Source organism: Sminthopsis crassicaudata, chromosome X (assembly GCF_048593235.1).
Source record: "Sminthopsis crassicaudata isolate SCR6 chromosome X, ASM4859323v1, whole genome shotgun sequence".
NCBI classification, from domain to species: Eukaryota; Metazoa; Chordata; class Mammalia; order Dasyuromorphia; family Dasyuridae; genus Sminthopsis; species Sminthopsis crassicaudata.
This window is the reverse complement of record NC_133623.1, coordinates 59,990,384-60,006,124: the sequence shown is the minus strand read 5'-3', so window position 1 is coordinate 60,006,124 and position 15,741 is coordinate 59,990,384. Positions and strand designations below refer to the sequence as shown.

The 15,741-nt window shown below is 45.2% G+C and overlaps 1 long non-coding RNA gene across 1 annotated transcript in view; it reads left to right on the top strand.

Moving 5' to 3' along the window:
• The window catches only part of LOC141549100 (uncharacterized), a 183,227-nt gene that overhangs the window by 82,046 nt on the left and 85,440 nt on the right, over positions 1-15,741 (top strand). Inside the window, exons 10-11 of the long non-coding RNA XR_012484224.1 lie at positions 4,583-4,690; positions 6,519-6,701. This is a non-coding gene — a long non-coding RNA (uncharacterized LOC141549100). The remainder of the gene's footprint in view (positions 1-4,582; positions 4,691-6,518; positions 6,702-15,741) is intronic.

Genomic DNA, 15,741 nt, shown 5'->3' with positions numbered 1-15,741 from the left:
AAAGGCATTTCAGAGGTCATTAGACAGGGATATTGTGAAAGAATAGTGACAGCAAGGGATGGAGAGAGGTCTCTATAGAAGTTTAAGCAGATGGATACAGAGAGAGACTGATAAACAGTAACTAAGAGTTCGTTTCTCAGCCTCAGGTTGTCCCCCTGAAGAAAGTGATTTCATGGGTCTCTGTTCCAAGAGGAGAAAGAGAGACAAGAAAAGGTAAAGAGAGATACAGAGGTAACCACAAGTATTAGGAAAGAATCAGAAAGGAGAGAGGATAGAGCCAGATGGAAGAGATCATTGGGAAAGAAAGGATGGGAGACAAAAGGAGAAAATATGGGGAATAAAAAGGGAGAGTGAAGACACTACTAAAGAAAGGGGAAGGAGGGAAAAAAGGAGAAGTGACTAATATTCATAGAAAAGAAATAAAATGAAAAAAACCAAGAACTACATATTAAGCAAATTAAAAAGAGGGAAGGAATCATTAGGAAAGATAAGTGGGTGGCAGGAAGACAAAGAGAATGTAGAGAAGTGTTATTAAGGGAAAAAGCAAAGAAAAAATGGAGAGAGAAAAGGAAAAGTGTTGGGGAGGGAGGAGACAATGTAAAGGAACAGATAGTTGATTAGAGAAAAGGAGAAAGAATGAAGGAAGAAATCACTGAATGGGATGTGGGGAATGAAAAAGGGAAAGAAACACTGATTAGGAAGAAGATGGAGAGAGCAACTGGGAAAGGACCACTGGAAAAAGTGGAGAGGGCAGACAGAAAGTGAAGGAACCCCAGAGTATAAGGATGGAGGGAGATGGAAGGTACTATTAGGGAGGGGAGGCAAAGGTGAGAAACCCTTGTGACAGGAAGAAGTACAGAGAAAGGACCAATGGAAAAAGAGGAGATGGGAGATACAAAGGAAGAGACCAAGGAGGATAGGGATGGAGGGAGATAAAAAGTACCATTAGGGAGGGGAGATAAAGGTGGGAAATCCTTGTGACAGGAAGAAGTACAGAGAAAGGACCAATGGAAAAAGAGGAGATGAGAGATACAAAGGAAGAGACCAAGGAGGATAGGGATGGAGGGAGATGGAAAGTACCATTAGGGAGGGGAAACAAAGCTGAGAAACTAATGGAAGGAACCCTGGAGATGGGGCAAATTGAAAAAGGGAAAAGAATAGTGGGATCTGGGAAGGAGAAAAGGAAAGAAATAGTCAGGGGAACATGATGAAGATCTGGGGAAAACAGAGAAAAGAAACAAGAGTGTGTCTGTGTGTGGACAGCCAAGGGTTGCAGAGCACAGGAAGAGCACAGGAAGAGAGCACTTGCTAAGGGGGTGTGCTGGGGACAGGTGGGGACCCTGTGCAGACTGTGCAGTGAGACAGGAGGGAACAGCAGGAGGGATAAACAGCAGGGCCTGAGGACGGTCTCGAGGCAGCAAGAGCTCAGAGCGGACCGGACTGTCAGGGAAAGGGATAGGAATTTCCAATCCAAGACTGACATTTACAGACTGGAGATGGAAGGGCCCAAGTGGGGATTGGAAGGGAGAAAAGAAGTATGAGACCAATGAGGGGAGAGCTGGGGCCAAAGGGGCAGGGAGGGGCCATGCTGTGCAGAGCCATGGGCTGGGGGGGTCAGGACAGGCTGAAGTGGAGGCTGCCTCACAAACTCAGAGATGTGTGATCCTGCACAAGGCCCTTAGCAGCTGCTTTAAACTACAGCTTCTTTGCTTTTTAAATGATTCTCTTAAACGCAAAGGCTTTGAAAGAAACTTCGAACTTAAAAATCCTGTGTTTTATGAGAATGAAGAGAAAAGCCTGAGCATGGGATGGGAAGAGAGAAAAACAGTAGGCAAAGGCCATTAAAGAGACAGACAACAGCACAGAAAGAGTGACAAAGTTAGAGACATCAGAAAGTGTCCACAGAGAACTGGGGAATGATAGTGACAGGAGAGGCTTCCGGTTTTCCTTATTGCTAAAGCATGAAAGAAAAAGTAAGTGTCAAGCAACCAGAGTAATGTAAGTAGAGGGAAAGTGCTCCGGCTCTGCCTGTAACCTTACTGGCTGTTTGGCCCTCAGCATATCACATAAACTCTCCAGCTCAGGTTCCTTTTCTCTCAATAGATGAGTTTGGACTGTATGGACACTCAGATCCGTTCCAACTCACTAATCTTTTATGATTTTCTAAGAGAGAAGGGGAAAACTAGTTGATATGGGCCTAGAGGCAGAGAGATTGAGATTAAGGGAAAGGCTTTTGAGGAAGACAAATGTTGGGAACTGAATAGCCTGTAGACAGGAAAGAGGCAGAGGAAGGGGCCAATCAAGGATGTGGGGACATAGAGAGGAGGCAGGTCCTGCAGGCAGAGAGGGAGACAGAGAGACACAGGTGGATTCCACACAGGAGAATCAGAGACTTTCAGAGAGAAGATTCCTTGGCAATAAAAGAGTCAGGGAAGAGAACAGTGTCAAGGAAGTAGATCTTTATGACCATGAGGACTCAGTAACCAAGCAAGGATCAAAGACAAAGGGAAAAGGAAGGGATTAATGAGGAAGACGAGAAAGGAGTAAGACAGGATTTACTAGATATCTGGGGAGAGAGAGACAGAGAATTGGCCACTATGAGATATGACAGAAGACTGTCACTAGCAAAACTGAATTGTGGAAAAAGAAAAAAAACTATCTTTGGGGGAAAAGGAAGGAAAGAGTAAAGAAAAGGAGCCATTTTGGATGTGAGAAGAGAGAAGTGACTAAGATGGGATGGGACAAAGGAGACAAAGGGAACAATGCACTAAAAATGAAAGAGAGAGAAACCCCCGGCTATGAAGGAGCACCATTATGGAGAAAGGAAATAGAGTATTGGAAATAGAAAATTTATCATGCACTGGAACTAAAGAGATTGTGTAGGGCCTAGAGAAAAGGAGAATGAGAATCCAATGGAAAAGATATCTTGGGAAAGGGGAAGGCAAGGGACCTCTGGGCAGATGGAGATTAGGGAGAAAGAAATAGGTAGACACACACACACACAAGTAATAAGAGAGAATCAGAGGGGTAGAGGACAGAACCCGATGCCAGAGATCATTGGGAAAGAAAGGAGGGGAGACAAAAGGAGAAAATGTGGGTAATAAAAAAGGGAGAATAAAGGTATTACTAAAGAAAGGGGAAGGAGTGAGCAAATGGGAAGCTCCTAATTTTCATAGAAAAGGAATAAAATGAAAAACTAACCCTGCATATTAAGAAGACAATAAAAGGGAAGAAATAATTAGGAAAGATTAGTGGGTGGCAGGAAGACAGAGAATAGAAAGGATGTGGTATGAAGTGAGAAAAGCAAGGAAATGAGAAAGTTGAGAGAAATTAAAAAGGATAACCAGTATTGGGGAAGGAGGGGGCATTGTAAAGGAACAGTGAATTGATTAGAGAAAAGGAGAAAGAATGAAGGAAGAAACGATTGGATGGCATGTGGGGAAACAAAAAGGGAAAGAACCACTGATTAGGAAGAAGAGGAAGAAAGGAACTGGGAAAGGACCACTGGAAAAGTGGAGAGGGGGGATATAAAGGGAAGAAACCACAGAGCATGGAGATGGGGGGAGAAGGAAGGTACCATTAGGGAGGGGAGACAAAGGTGAGAAACCTTTGTGACAGGAAGAAGTAGAGAGAAAGGACCAATGGAAAAATAGGAAAGGGGAGATAGAAAGGAAAGATACCATAGATGTTGGGGATGGAGGGAGATGGAAGGGATCATTAGCGAGGGAAAACCAAACTCAGAAGCTAAGGAGATTGATAAAGGGAAGAGTATAGTGGGATCTGAGATGGAGAAAAGGGAAAAAGCAACTGAAGAGAACATTGTGAACCCCTGGTTGAACTACATAGAATTAAGCAGAGTGTGTCTGTGGGAGGACAGCCAAGGGCTAAAGAGCAAAGGAAGAAAGCACTTGCTAATGGGGGAGTGCTAGGGACAGGAGGGGGCCCTGTGTAGACTGCAGTGAAGCAGGAGAGAAGAGCAGGAAGGATAAAGCAGCAGGGCCCAAGGATGATCAGGAGGCAGCAAGGGCTCAGAGTGGATCGGACTGTCAGGGAAACGGATGCGAATTTCAAACCTTTCTGGGAGAAGTGCCCAAATGGAGTAAAGAAAGAGAGAAAAGAAGTATGAGATCAATGAGGAGAGAGGTGGGGACCCAGGGAGAGACAGAGCCATGGGCTGGGGATCAGGACAGGCTGAAGTGGAGGCTGCCTCTCAAACTCAGAGATGTGTGACCCTGCACACGGCCCTTAGCACCTGCTTTAAACCACAGTTTCCTTCTCCCTTGAAATGGTGCTCTTGATCTCAAAGGCTTTTAATGCTGTGCTTTTATGAGAAAGAAGAAGAAAGTCCAAGGAATGCGGGGGAGAAGAGACAAGCAGTTAGTGAGCAAACTCCATCATAAAGCAAAAAAAAGCACAGAAAGAGAGACAAAGACAGGGACAGACACCAAAAGGGACCACAGAGAACTGGGAGAGTGATGGGGGGGCGAGGCAGCTGGTTCTCCTAATGGCTAAAGCTTGGGGCTTGGAGTCAGGAGCACCTGAATTCTGGGACTGACATAAGCTTCCTTGCTCCCTCTCCCAGTGCAGGTCTCCTTCAACATATCCATGAACACACGATACTGGAATAAGATCAGGAGGAGGAAGAGGAGAGACACAGTGACAGACACTGGGAACAAGACAAGGACACTTAGTAAGTTACAAACCCATTGGATAAGTCTTGGGGACAGCTGGAGGAGATCACATGTGGCTGAACCAGCATTCTCTTTTTTTTCTTTTTTTTCCTGAGGAAACTGGGGTTAATTGACTTGTCCAGAGTTACACAGCTAGGAAATTTTAAATGTTTGAAGGTGGATTTGACCACAGGTCCTTGTGACTTCAGCCCTCGGTGCTATGCATTGTGATATCTAGCTGCCCCTGGGCCATTATTCTCTGTCATTTCCACCTGAGTTCAAACAATTTCTAGGTTGAGCCAGACACCTAACCTCTCTCAGGCCTCTGAGCATGGTGGGGAGGGATGTGGCTTCTAAGTGTTCCTTCCCCTTGAGCTTTGTGAGTGTAGGAGAATGATAGGTCCCCACAGGCAGGATGGATCAGGAAAGAACAGCCAGTGGGAAGAGGCCATTGAGTGAAAAGAAAGACAAGGAGAAATCTTGATGGCAGAGAAACACAGCTGACTCACGTGGGGAAAAGAATACATGACTATAAGTAATAGGAATTCAATTTCTTCTCCCTAAAATCAGTGGCTGTTTGGCCCTGGATAAGTCTTTACCTTGTCCCAACTTCCTCAGCTACAACAAGTCCTCTTGGACTAGAATGGCCGCTCAGTCAGCCTGCAGCCCGCTCAGATTCTGGGCTTGAAAGGGAGAGAAGGAAGAGATTACCTGCTATGGGGGCAGAGGCAGAGGGATGGAGACTGAGGGCAACAGCTTCTTGCAGCAAGAGGCATGCAGATGGCTCAGCACCATGGACAGAGCCCAGGGAGAGTCAAAGGAAGGGGCCAAGTGAGGATGTGGGCAGAGAGAGTGGAGGCTAGTCCAGGAGAGAGAGTCAGTGACAGACACACAGGGGGAGACAGAGTGTTAGAGAGAGAAGACTTCTCGGTAGTGGGGAGCTAGAGAGGGAAGAGACCCCTGGGCGGGAATGTGAGGGGCAGAAATCCAGAGCACAGGGAGGGATTAGAAGGAAGAGCCATCTAAGAGGAAGGGACACCTGGGGAAGGGCTGGGGGGAGGCCACTGCCTACTAATGATGCAGAGAACACTGCCCTGGGCTGCCATTAAATCTAGCTTGAAACATTTTCAAGCTGAATCGGCCTCAGCAAGTCACTGAAGGTCTCTCTGTCTCTGTTTTCCCCTCTATCACATGTTGCAAGGTGGCATTTGGGGCCTTCTAAGGAGCCTTGTAAGTCCACGAAATGATGGAAAGGGCAAATAGAGCCCTCGGTAAGGAATTGTAAGGAGAAAGAGAGAGGTTTAGTAGATCTTTAATGAGGGCAGAGATGCAGCAGGTATGGAGAGGGAGAAAAAAGTGCTGGCGAGGGAGAGGGGGAAGGGATTACTTGACAACATAAATGTGATAGAGACAAAATGCTACTAGAGAATTGTTAATAGAGTATTTGAATCACAAGGGAGAAGAATAGAGGCAGAGATCCAAAATGAAGAAGGGACTGAGGAAGGGGAAAGAAGGAAATCATCTGTTAAGTATTACCTTGTGTCTGACATTGTGCTGGGTGCTTTACAAAAAGGGTCACATTTGATCTCCATATCAGCCCACTGAAGTAGGTATGAGCAGTATAATCATTTTGTTCTTTAGAAAACAGAGGCGCAGAGAGGTTCTCATCTCCTCAGGGTCACACAGCTTGCAAATGTCTATGGCTCAATTTGGAACCAGGCGTTACTGAGTTCTGAGCCAGCATTCTGGCTGCTGCACAAGCAGTGTCCCTGGAGCCTGGATGACCTGAGTCCAGATACTACCTCCAAAATTATGCTATAACTCTATGTATCATTTCTACTCTCTCAGATCCAGCTTGTTCCTCTCTAAAAGGATAACCCTGGACTCCAGAACCACTGAGGATTCATCCAAGATCAGATTGGAGCTTCTGGGATTGAAGAAGAAACATAAAACTTGGTATTGGTATGGAGGGAGAGAGAGGGAAATACAGCCAAGAGCCTTGTGGGGAGCCCTGAGGAACAAGGTCAACTAGTGAGTAAAGAGTCAATAGAAAAACTCAAAAGCAGAGAAAGACCAAAGGGTAGAAAAAGAGAGAGAAGTCAGAGAGACCTGGGGAAGGTGGGAAGAGACAGAAAATACAAAGAGAAAGGTGGTGTAGTCTTGGAAAGGGAAGGGAAAATGAAGAGAGGCCACTGGGAGGGAGATGAAAGACTAAACACCAGAAGAGAGAGATAAGATAGGGAGACACATAGAAAAAGGGCAATTGGGGATGAGCCATACTGGAAAAGCCAACTAGATGTCACAATAGACAGATCTTTTTCCCTGAATTTAGATCAGCATGGGTTCAGCTCTGGACTCAGACAATTTCTCTGTGAGTCTGGGCAAGCACTTAATCTGTGAGCCTCAGTTTCCAACCCTGCTATGAGAGATTGTAATTCATCAACAGTAATTCCCTTCCAACTATAAATCTATTATCTTGGGAGTGATGGGAGAGATAGAGGGGGGAAAATTATTGCTTAGGGGGAAGAAGAGGAGATTCCTGGGGACATGGAAGGCAGCAGTATAGGAGGAATAAAGTCCATGGGGAGAGAGGAAGAGAGAAGCCTATCAGGAAGTATGAATAAAGACTGTGAGCCAAGGACGTAGCCAGGGTGAGAGACGGAAATAAAGCATAATTGGAGAAGGAAGAGAGAAAGAAAGGAAGGGAAGGCATCATTTTGGATGAGAGGAGGAAACAGAGGAAAGAGGAAGGTAGGATGCCTTGGTGGTACAGAAACAGAGAGGTGAGATAGCTCCCTAAACATGGGCAGAAAGAAACAAAGTAAAGTCAGGAGTAGAAAAGGAGGAAAGGGAGGAAAAAAAGGAGGGAATGCTGGGCTATAGTCTTTGAAGCAGAAACTAAGGAGCATTTCTGCAGGGCCTAGAAGGAAGGAGATCAAGAAACAAATGGAAAATATCCCTTGGGAAATGGAAAGTGCACACAAAAGTGTGATTTTGAAAGACAAGAGAGGGGAGCAGAGGAAAAGATCTAAAAGGAAAAATATGCTTTGCAAACTGTCTCATTTGATACCTTGGACAGCTCCATGCAGCTGCTTTCATTATCTGTATTCTGTTCTTATGGCAAAAATATATTGACATTATGACTAGCCCAGGTTCTCTCAGTAAGAAATATCTAAAGTTTAATTTGAACTCGGGTCTTACAGACTCCAGGCCCAGCACTGTTTCCAGTGCACAGGCCATGTCCCTGGAGCCTAGCTGATTTAAGTCTAGTTCTCAATCTCAAATCTGTCTCTATAATTCTATGGAGACCTCTGTCATTCTCCCTGTCTCAGCTTCCTTCTCTCTCAAATGATGAGATTATATGTAGAAGCCTGTGAGGACGTGTCCAAAACTCAATCTGTGATTGAAAAAGAAGTGTAAGTTACCATTGGGCTAGAAGAAGAGCGTGAAATGGAGACAAAAGACTTGTAGGAAAGTCAGAGAAATGGAGGGAGTAGACTAGTGTGGAAAGAGGAGGGGCAGAAAGGGAAAAGGAAGGGATGAGAATGGATTGCAGGGAGAGAGAGACCAAAAGGTAGAAGGAGGCAGAGAAGTCAGAGAAAAGGGGGAAGGGAGACAGAGACAGAAATAGAAAGAGACAAATACAGAAGTAGAGACACATAAAGAAAAATAATATGCAAAGAATCTGTAACTTGAAAGGAGAGGGAGAATGAAAGAAGACATGTGTAGAGCGAGTTGAAAGATATTTCTGAGATCATTAGACAGGGAGTTTGTGAAAGGAAAGTGACAGTAGGCAATACAAAGACATGCCATTCCAAGTTTAGGAAGATGGAAAGAGAGAGACACTGATTAACAGGAACTTAGAGTTTTTCAGACTCAATTTGCTCCCTGAAGAAAATTATTGTGTTCCATGGCCCTGAGGTTCTTTTCATTTGTACATCTATAATCCTTTGAGTGAAGAAAGGTCAAAACCACTATTTCATATATGTTGTCTCTTCCAATTATAAATCTATGATTGCATGAGTGATGCAAGAAGACAGTGAGGAAAAGACATTGTTTAGGAGAAAGAGGAAGACACCATTGAGGAGAGAGGAGAAAGGAGAAAGAAAGGATTTAATAGTTCTCTGGGGAGACAGAAAGAGAAAAGGCCATCAAGATATATGGCAGAAGAGTGTCACTAGCACATCAGGGCAGTGGGGGAAGAGAAAATCTTTGGGTGAGAAAGGAAGGAAAGAGAGGGTCCGATTTTGGATGGAAGAAGTGAGAAGAATTGACTAAGATAGGAGAGGGTAGAGGAGACAAAGGAAATAATGTAATAATGTAATAAACATGGGAGCCAGAGAAATCCCCCACTAGGGAGGAACACTACTAGGCAGAAAGGAGATAGACTATTGGTGACAGAAAATTTATTAGACAGTAGAACTCAAGAAATTGTGTAGGGCCTAGAGGAAAGAAGGAGGATTCAGTGGAAAAGACATATTGGGAAAGAGTAGGGCATGGGACCTCTGTGCAGATGGAGATTAAGTAGAGAGAGAGGGAGAAACAAAAAGAGATAGATAGAAAAACACAGAGACACACACAAACACACACAAACCCACACAGAGTGAAGTATTAAGAAAGGACCAGAAGGGAGAGAGGACAGAACCAGATGGAAGAGATCACTGGGAAAGGAAGGAGGGGAGAGAAAAGGAGGAAATATGGGGAATAAAGGGAGGGAGAAGGACTGAGAAAACGAGAAGAGCCTAGTTAGTATAAAAAAGGGATAAAATTAAAGCACACACACACAAACACACACACAAACACTACATATTGAGAAGAGCAAAAAAAAGGAAGGAATCATTAGGAAAGACAAGTGGATAGCAGGAAGCCAAAGGGAATGTAGAGAATGTGGAAGTAAGGAAAAAATGGAAAAAAGAAAAGGTTGAGCGAAATTGAGGAGAAACAGTGTTGGGGAGGGAGGAGATAATGTAAAAGAACAGATCATTGAATAGAAAAAAGAAGGAGAAAGAATGAAGGGAGAGACCATAGTATAAGACGGGGGAAAGAAAAAGGGAAAGAACCACAGATGAGGAAGAAGAGGGATAGAAGAAGTGGGAAAGGACCACTGGAAAAAGTGGAAAGGGGAGACCCAAAGGGAAGAAACCACAGAGCATGGAGATGGAGGGAGAAGGAAGGTACCATTAGGGAGGGGAAACAAAGGTGAAAATTCCTTGTGACAGGAAGAAGTACAGAGAAAGGACCAATGGAAAAAGAGGAGTTGGGAGATGCAAAGGAAGAGACCAAGGAGGATAGGGATGGAGGGAGATGGAAGGTACCATTAGGGAGGGGAACCAAAGCTGAGAAACTAATGCAAGGAAGCCCTGGAGATGGGGAAATTGATAAAGGGAAGAGAATAGTGGGCTTTGGGATGGGGAAAAGGGAAAAAGCAAGTGAAGAGAACATTGTGAACACCTGGGGGCAATACAGAAAAGAAAGAGTGAGTCGGTGGGAGGACAGCCAAGGGCTGGAGAGCACAGGAAGAAAGCACTTGCTAAGGGGGGAGTGCTGGGGATAGGCGGGGGTCCTGAGCAGACTGTGCAGTGAGACAGGAAGAGCAGGAGGGATAAAACAGCAGGGCCCGAGGATGATCGGGAGGCAGCAAGGGCTCAGAGTGGACCGGACTGTCAGGGACAGGGAGGGGAATTTCCGATCCAAGAATGACACTCACAGGCTGGAGTTGGGAGTACCCAAGTGGGGATGGGAAGAGAGAAAAGAAATAAGAGACCAATGAGGAGAGAGGAGGTGGGGCCTGAGGGTGGGGCCATCCTGGACTGAGCCCTGGGCTTGGAGACAGGACAGGCTGAAGTGGGGGCTGCCTCACAAACTCAAGAGATGTGTGACCCTGCACAAGGCACTTAGTATCTGCTTTAAACCACAGTTTCTTCTCCTTCTAAATGATGCTCTTGAGCTCAAAGGCTTTTAATGCTCTGCTTTTATAAGAAAGAAGAGCAAAATCTGAGGATTGCGGGTGAGGAGAGAAAAGCAGTTATTGAGTAAACTCCATTAGAGAGACAGAAAAAGAAGCACAGAAAGAGAGACAAAGACAGAGAGAGACATCAGGAAGGGACCCCAGAGGGGAATGATGGTGGGGGTGAGGCAGCTGGTTCTCCTGCTGGCTAAAGCATGGGGCTCAGAGGCAGGAGAACCTGAATTCTGGGCCTGGCTTACAAGCTTCCTTGCTTCCATCATAGAACCAGTTCTCCTTATATGTCTAATCCTTAGTTTCTCCAGGGTTAGATTCCATTTCCCTTAATTTTTTCCATCTGTAAGTCAGGGATTCTATAAATGACAGTAAGATAAGAAAAAAGGCTAACTGAGGTTGCTTTGGTGGCAGAGAGCTGCCAAAGGCTTCTGTGGAGTACGTTCCAGGAGATGCAACAGGACAAGGCCACTTTGTACAAAGGAAAGGGGGAGGATAAAAAGGGATGGACGACAGGGGATGAGCACTAAAGGCAGAAGGCAGAGCCTTGGGGTGGGCCAGTTTGGGGAAGGGCAGTACAAAGACAGGGAGACACACACAGAGAAAAGAATAGTTAGTAATTTGAGAGAGAGAGGGAGGAAGTTATTTTGGGGGAGAAGAGGCAGAGAGCAAGGAGCTGAAGGCCCCAATGAGGACACTTCTGAGGAAGAAGGAGATGGACTGGGAGGGAACCCTTTGCTAGAACAGATAGAAGGTAGAGGGATTTGGGGCCAAATCACCCTGAGTTATTAATTTGCTTCTGAAAATTAATAGCTGTTCAAGTCACTTAATTCTGCTCAGCTTGAATTTCTTCCTCTAAAAAGATGAAGATCGAGTTGGCCACTTAGGGGCCCTTCCATGGAAGATTCCATCATTGAGGGTGAGAGAAGGGCAAGCCCCATGGGAGTGAAGGTCAGGAAGGAGAGTTAGTGGGGAAGAGAACCAGAGAAGGTCCACTAGGCATGGATCATGGGGGAGACACAAAGTGATCCTCCTACCAACCAGGACACAGTATGTCCACACAAAATGATGTGTGTTCAACTTCCTCTTGTAAATGTACTGGTTGTGTGTCCCTCAGCACATCACATAAAGGCCTTTTCTCAGTTTCCTTTTCGTTCAGAAGAGGTCTCTGGACAGGTTGGACTCCCAGACTCATTCCCTCTCTCTAAGGTTGTATGTTTTACCGATAGAGAAGGGAAAAATACTTAATATAGGGTAGAGGCAGATTCTGAGCAGGGAACAGATACAGAGGAAAGGGAATACCATGGACAGAGCAAAGGAGAGTCAAAGGGAGGGGACAAGTGAGGATGTGGGTAAATACAGTGGAGGCTAGTGCAGGAGAGAGAGTCAGAGACAGACACATAGGGGGAGATAGAGAGACTTTTAGAGAGAGAAGGCTTCTCATTAAAGGGGAGCTAGAGAGGAAGAGAGCACTGGGCGGGAATGTGAGGGGCAGAAATCCAGAGCGCAGGGAGGGATTAGAAGAGCTATGAACAGGCGTAGGCCCTGTGCTGACCGTCCAGTGAAACAGGAGAGAAGGGCAGCAGGGATAAAGGAACAGGGCCTGAGGATGGTCAGGACCCAGCAAGGACTCAGAGTGGATTGGATCTGACACTCCCAGTCTGGTGATAGAAGAGCCCAAGCAGAGGGAGGAAAGGGAGGAAAGAAGTATGAGATCAATGAGGAGAGAGCTGGAGCTCTAAGGAGGGGCCATGCTGGACAGAGCCATGGGCTGGGGGTCTGGACAGCCTGAAGAGGAGGCTGCCTCACAAACTTAGAGATGTGTGACCCTGGACATGGTACTGAGGACCTGCTTTAAACCTCAGTTTCTTCTCTTAAATGATGAACATGAACCCAAGGTTTTTACAAATTACTTTTCCCTTTAAAATGCTATTGTTGAATGAGAAAGAGGAAAACCTCAGGGAAAAGATACATTTAGAAAAGAAATTGCAGCAGTGACAAAGATAGACAGAGACAACCAGAAAGTAAGATTCCACAGAGATTGGGAGAGGGAGGGTGGTGGGTGAGGCAGTTGCTTTTCCCAGTGTGCACTTGGGGTTTTGAGGACCCGAGTTCTAGTGCTAGGAAAAACCTACTTGTTCTATGTCCAGGAGCAGGTCTGTTTAATGGCTTAAGCTTCAGGTTGGTAAATGTGAGACTCAGTTCACTGTCAAGTTCCCTTCCAGCTGGAAACTTCTGCTGTATCAGTGATAGAAAGGAGAAAAAGTTTAAGAGGCTTGCTCTGGTACCTCTGAAGCAGAGGGTAAAAGCTGCCAAAGTGTCATTAGGGAATGAAGAGAAGAAGAAGGCGCAGGACAAGCTGCACTGAGTACAAAGGAAAGATGCAGAAGGAAAGAGGTGGGAAAACAGGAGATGGGAAGGGGAAGATGGAGGGAAGAGCACTTGGAGGGGGCCAGTTTGGGAGGAACATTCAGAGAAAGATAAAGAGAAAAGGAAAAAAAATTAGTAATTAGAGATGGAGAGTGGGAAGACCCCACTTTGGAGAGTGGGGAGAGGAAGGAGAGTAGGGTGGTAAAGGACTCGGTGGGGGCCAAAAAAGATAGAATGTTTTACTTGGAGTCAAATCACCCCGACTTAGCACCAAGCTTTCGAAAATTAAGAGCTGTCAAGTCAGTTAAGTTTTCTCAATTTAATATCCTCCTCTAAAAAAGAGCGAAATGTAGTTGGCCACTCTGGGCTCTTCCAGTTGGATGATCCACTCAATGATAAATAGAGGGAGCAATGGTGCACGGGGGTGGGGGGAGGCCTGTGAAGTGAATGGGCAGGAAAGAGAGTTAGTGAGGAAGAGAACCAGCAAAAGGCCCACTGCACATGGATGTTGGGAGAGAGAAACAGTTAAGTGTCCAACAACCAGAGTAAGGTAAGTAGAGGGAAAGTGCTCCAGCTCTGCTTGTTTGTCCTGTTTGGCCCTAAGCAAATCACATAAACTCTCCACCTCAGGTTCCTTTTTCTTTCAATAGATGTTTTTGGACTGTATGGACACTCAGATCCATTCCAACTCTCCAATATGTTATGATTTTCCAAGAGAAAAGGGGAACACTCCTTGATGTAAGGGTAGAGGCAGAGACATTGAGATTAAGAAAAAGGCTTTTGAGGAAGGAAAGAAATGTTGGGAAGTGAATAGCCTGTATAGAGGACAGAGTCAGAGGATGGGGCCAAGCAAGGATGTGGGGACACAGAGAGGAGGCTGGTCCAGTAAGCAGAGAGGGAGACAGAGAGACACAGGTGGAATCCACACAGGAGATTCAGAAATTTTCAGAGAAAAAGGGTTTCTTGGCAATGAAAGGACCAGAGAGGAAAGAGAACAGTGTCAAAGAAGTAGACCATGGGGGACTAAGTAAACCAAGCAAATCAAAGGGACCGTGAAGTTTGCCTGGGGTAAGCAAGTGGCAATTTATGATGGAGAAGCAAAGTACTTGAGTTCAGTTCATACCTCAGACCTTTTCTTTTTTATAAATGAACTTATTTATTTTATTAATTTACTTTTTTTTCTTGCTAAGACAATTGGGGCTATAAGACTTGCCCAGGGTCACACAGCTAGGAAGTGTTAAATATCTGAGACCAGATTTGAACTCAGGTACTCCTGAATTCAGGGCTGGCGTTCTACCCACTGTGCCACCTGGCATCCTCAGACCTTTTCATGCATGAATTATCTTTAGGAAGACATGGAAGGTCTCTCAGGCTCAGCTTTTTCCTCTATAAGCTATTGAGGGCTGCTTTGAGGACCTTTAAGGTCCATTCCATATTTAAAATCCTAAGAGAAATGGAAAAGAAAAAGAAATCCTCTTAGGGGATTGAGATGGAAGGAGAAATTGAACATGAAAAGATCTCTGAGAAGGTGAGAGACACAGGAATGGCCAGAGGGGAAGAGAAAGTGTTGCAAAGGGAGAAAAGGAAGGGGCCATTTACAATAGAGATAAGCAGGGATGAAAATGCTAGGGCAAAATTGTTGACTGTAATTTTGAAAGACAAGAGAGGGAAGCAGAGGGAGAGATCTAAAAGGAAGGAAATAGCTTTGCAAACACTGTCTCATTTGATACCATGGACAGCTCCATGCAGCTGGATATATAATCCCCACTTTAACCTTACAGCAAAAAGGACAGTGAGATTGTGACTAACCCACGTTCACTCAGTAAGAAATATCTAATGGTTAATTTGAACTCGGGCCTTACTGGCTTCAGGCCCAGCACTCTTTACAATGCACAGGCCATGTCCCTGGAGCCGAGCTGATTTGAATGCAGAGCCTACTCTCCAATCTCTCTCTATAACTCTATGCAGATCTCTGTCACTCTCCCAGGCTCAGCTTCCTTCTCTCTCTCTATACCTAGAAACTGTGAGGACATGTCCAAAACTCAATCTGTGATTGAAAGAGAAGTGTAACTTAGCATTGGGCTAGAGGGAAAGCACGAAATAGTTACAAGAGGCTTGTAGAGAACTCAGAGAAATGGAGGGAGTAGACTAGTGTGGAAAGAAGAGAGACAGAAAAGGAACAGGGAGGGATGGCGCTGGATTAAAGGGAGAGAGAGACCAAAGGACAGATAAGTCAGAGAACCAGAGGGAAGGGAGCCAGAGACAGCGAGAGAAACATAGAAGTAGAGATAGATAAAGCAAAATAATATGCAAAGCATGTTTAACTTGAAAAGAGAGGAAAAATGAAGAAGGCCATTGTGAAAAGGGGTGAAAGGCATTTCAGAGGTCATTAGACAGGGAGATTGTGAAAGAATAGTGACAGCAGGGGATGGAGAGAGGCCTCTATAGAAGTTTAAGCAGATGGATACAGAGAGAGACTGATAAACAGTAACTAAGAGTTCGTTTCTCAGCCTCAGGTTGTTCCTCTGAAGAAAGTGATTTCATGGGTCTCTGCTCCAGGAGGAGAAAGAGAGACAGAAAAAAGGTAGAGACAGACAGAGAGAACCACAAGTATTAGGAAAGAATCAGAAGGGGGAGAGGATAGAGCCAGATGGAAGAGATCATTGGGAAAGAAAGGAGGGGAGACAAAAGGAGAAAATATGGGGAATAAAAAAGGTAAAGTGAAGACACTACTAAAGAAAG